Raw genomic sequence first — 3,734 nt, 5'->3', positions numbered from 1 at the left:
AGGAATGAAACATCACTACTGCGGTGGCACGGGAACCCTAAAAATATACATTATTAAAAGATACAAAAAGTCATAAAGAGCCCTTACTACAACTGCACTTGCAGTAGCTGCTATTCTTGCTCTCCTGTTTCCTTCCTCTGACCATTCTCCTGGACCTGGAGTAAACTTGGCCTCCTCATCCTGCAGGAGGGAGGAGAAGGGTTAATGGAAACGCACCAAACTTTTCCCTCGCTTCCTACCAACTACAGGCACTTCTCTTTTTTTGCCCTGCAAGGAGACATGGAAGATAAACGTGTCGCAAGTTCAGGCTCTGAGTCTAGAGGGTGGGAAGGAGGGGAGTCTCAGCATCAACACACTGCAGCTTCCACTGCAGGGTGGAATATCCCCATGACAGGTCCGGGTTCTCCAGCAAGAGAGAGGCCCCTAGCCCATCCATAGGCCCTGAAATCACAATCACAACTCAATCATGAGATTCAAGTAGCTCATCTAGATATTTTCCATTTCTGTACCTATGAGGCAGTATAGGCATGGCTCAACAAAAAATGCCAGGACTACGACAGTGAATTTCAAGACAAAGTTTTATGTCAAGGAAGAACCATTGTCACCCCTCTTCTACTAGACAGCAGATCTTAACACTGGTAATGACCATACTCATTTTCGAAAGCTCACAAGTTGAGATGTAGGTGATACATAACCTATTTATCAGGCTCATTGTACCTCAAATATTGTCAACAACTCCTATTGCAAAAGAAACTTTAATTTTACCCATGTGTGAAGGGGCATCTTGTAGTATCTATTTTTTTCCTGTTGTCTAATTTCAAATTAAACTTGCTGAAACTACAGCTATAATCACTCATTGTTGCAGGGGTGGCATTATTTTTACTTACAAGTAGCTTTCTACAGTAAGCACGTGAAGATGGAACAGGACATCACAGGGTACATCACAGGTAACGGGTAACATGGGTAACCCCCCATCCACCTCACACACACACCCCCAACACAGAATTTGCAAGTCATCACTTGATGAAAGATTTAAACTGAGATAATGACGCATTTTAGTTTCTGAGAGTTTTAGGCTTTGCCTCTGATCATGAAAGTGTTTCCTCTCACCAAGCTAATGAAGACAGACAGGCACACAGGGCAAGTCAGCTTCTCTGCCAAAATTCAGGCTTTTGCACTTCCTCCTCCATCTACCTTGCTAAAATTTCAAAACCATTTTGTCCCAGCATAGTTATTTGGAAGGAGTTGATTAAAAGCAAGATAAACTTTGAAAGCTTAAAAAAATTCCTTATCTAAATTTGACATGGAAAACTCCTTTGGCTTAGTGTACTTTCAAAATGGCATGGTCTAAACCACCTACCTTTATTAACAGCTTTTAGCCGTCAGCACATTAATGGCAACTTACAGACAGACACAAGTAAAATACAGAAAAAACACAATACCTGAATCATGTAAGCAAACAGAAACGTAACTACAGGGAACATGAAATCAAGATAGCAAAAAAAAGAGCAACAGAACAGAAGCCAGAGGAGGAAGCTCATCACCTAATCCAGCCTGCAAGGTAAGGAAGCCAAGATGAATTGTGAAACTGAAAATGATTTTGTAAAGTGAATAACTTCTTTCACTCAAAACCAGGAAGAATTCTGGACTTTCACTGAACACCTATTAAAAGCTCCTTTCCCTAAAATTTTGCCCATTACAGGGCAACAGCAAAAATATACCTAGAATTGCACATACTTGAGAAGGTAGGATGTAGTTTACCTTTACCTTGTTTCATTAACTTGTTCAGCTCTTGCAAATACAGCCTGAAACACGTTACCAAAGAAGTTACATCTCTGTATACAGCCTTCAATATACAAAGCAGCAGACACACAATATGTATTTTGAGAGATCCTCTTCTAAAAAAACCATTTCTTTCAATGAAGAAAATTAATTTTTTTTATCCCACATACACATATTTTGGGGGGTTGTTTAAAAGAGGCAATTTTTAAGACTCCCTTAAAGTTAAGTGCCCGAGTTTGCTCTAAGAACCTGCATAAATTAGCTAAGTCTCAAGCTCTCAACAATCACAGGACTGCACTTACGTACTGAAAATGTACTGTGATGAAACGTGGTCATAATTACATATTTTATTCTTAGTTCTGTTATAGTGAACATTATTGTAACATGAAGAGGAGAATAGCTCCAGAAACAATATTGTCATTTCTCTTGATACTGGAATTTAATATTTATATATTCCCCACTAAACAATTAATTATCCCAAAGCTACCCAACATCTGTTCTTAATCCCACTTAAAACAACCTCACAAAATAAAGGCTTTGCAGCTAAGCATCCCTAATTCTCTCAGGGAGAAGCATGTTTGTTTTTTGGGTTGGGCTTCTGTTGTTGTTGTTGACAGGTAAGGAAAGCACTATTCATGTTTTCTTCACCAGAGGAATGTATGTGTTTTGTAAACCTATTTGCACATTTTCTCAACAGAGATGCAAGATTTCAGCCCTCTGGGAAGCTACCAAAAAAAGCATGGTTGATAGAAAAGTCAAATAGCAGCAACATTATTAGCAAAGCAAATAGTAGAAGTCAGTGACTGAAGAGACAATAGAGCTAAGATAAATGAGAACGGTTAAGACCTTAACAAAAAAAAACCACCCAAAAACCAAAACAAAACAAAGCTATGGGTCAGTGCAGAAAACACCCAAAGCTCTGTTTGTGCATAAGATTGGTGAAGTTTTAACATAATGCTTCTCAGTCACTGCTTAAAAACCACACAAACTCAGCTTTGAGGCAGCTAATATCAAACCAGCATCTACCCGCAGCTGCAAGGGGGAACTTTTTTTTCCTCCCAGGGCTGCAGTCCTGTTGCAAAAGAGATACAGATCCAGTCTCCCATTTGGGGATCTCCAGTTATGTATACACATGTATACACACAGATGCTGTGGAGTCCTCCTCATGAAATCTACCAGCAACAAGCGTGTAAAGTGTAGCTTTAAGAAGAGGGGTGTAACATAAGAGGAAACTAACTGAGCTGTAAGGTGAAACCCACAGCAGGCAGGCAGGTTCGGCCAGCACCAACAGTGCCGGGGTAAAGTCATGGCAAGACAAACAGGAACTGACTGAAGGGCCCATGTGATGCCAAGACCACTGATTGAAGCCCAAGCTGTGGTAGATCGAGTTTGGGGAAGTTAATTCCAAAACCTTGAAGACCACCTATCTGCAGAACCAGACAAAATCAGCAAAAAGAGAAGAGGACCCTGTCTTCACTGTGTGCCCAAGGCAGAGAAGCTACACATGTACATCCTGGTCCGGAGTGGACCCCAGATTGATGATGCGTGTCCCCACATCACCAGTGTGGGAACTTTCCCCCATCCCCAGCCAGGCAGTGCATGGAGGTATGACTTCTCTTGTGCTGCGACATGACAGAAAGGCAGCAGTTCTGCAGTAACTCATCAACAAGTGTGTAAACGAGCCAGTGTGGTTTGTGTTTGTACAATTGTTTCTGCTGTTGTGTTAGCTTTGATACTGTTTGTGTATCATCACTAATGCCACAATTAACAACAGCTGGAATATCGTTTTATAATAAAGGATGGTATAACTCAATGTTGGTTGTCATCCAATTGTACCACTGATCTCTGTACAAACCAATACTTAAGTCCCAGAGCCACAGATGCCCTGTGGCACAGGCGAATGCACCAGCCTCTGGAGTACACCCAACTACTAGATTTTCAGATTCTGTTTT

This window comes from Charadrius vociferus, unplaced genomic scaffold (assembly GCF_000708025.1).
Source record: "Charadrius vociferus isolate BGI_N301 unplaced genomic scaffold, ASM70802v2 scaffold278, whole genome shotgun sequence".
NCBI classification, from domain to species: domain Eukaryota; kingdom Metazoa; phylum Chordata; class Aves; order Charadriiformes; family Charadriidae; genus Charadrius; species Charadrius vociferus.
Note: the sequence above shows the minus strand (reverse complement) of the source record.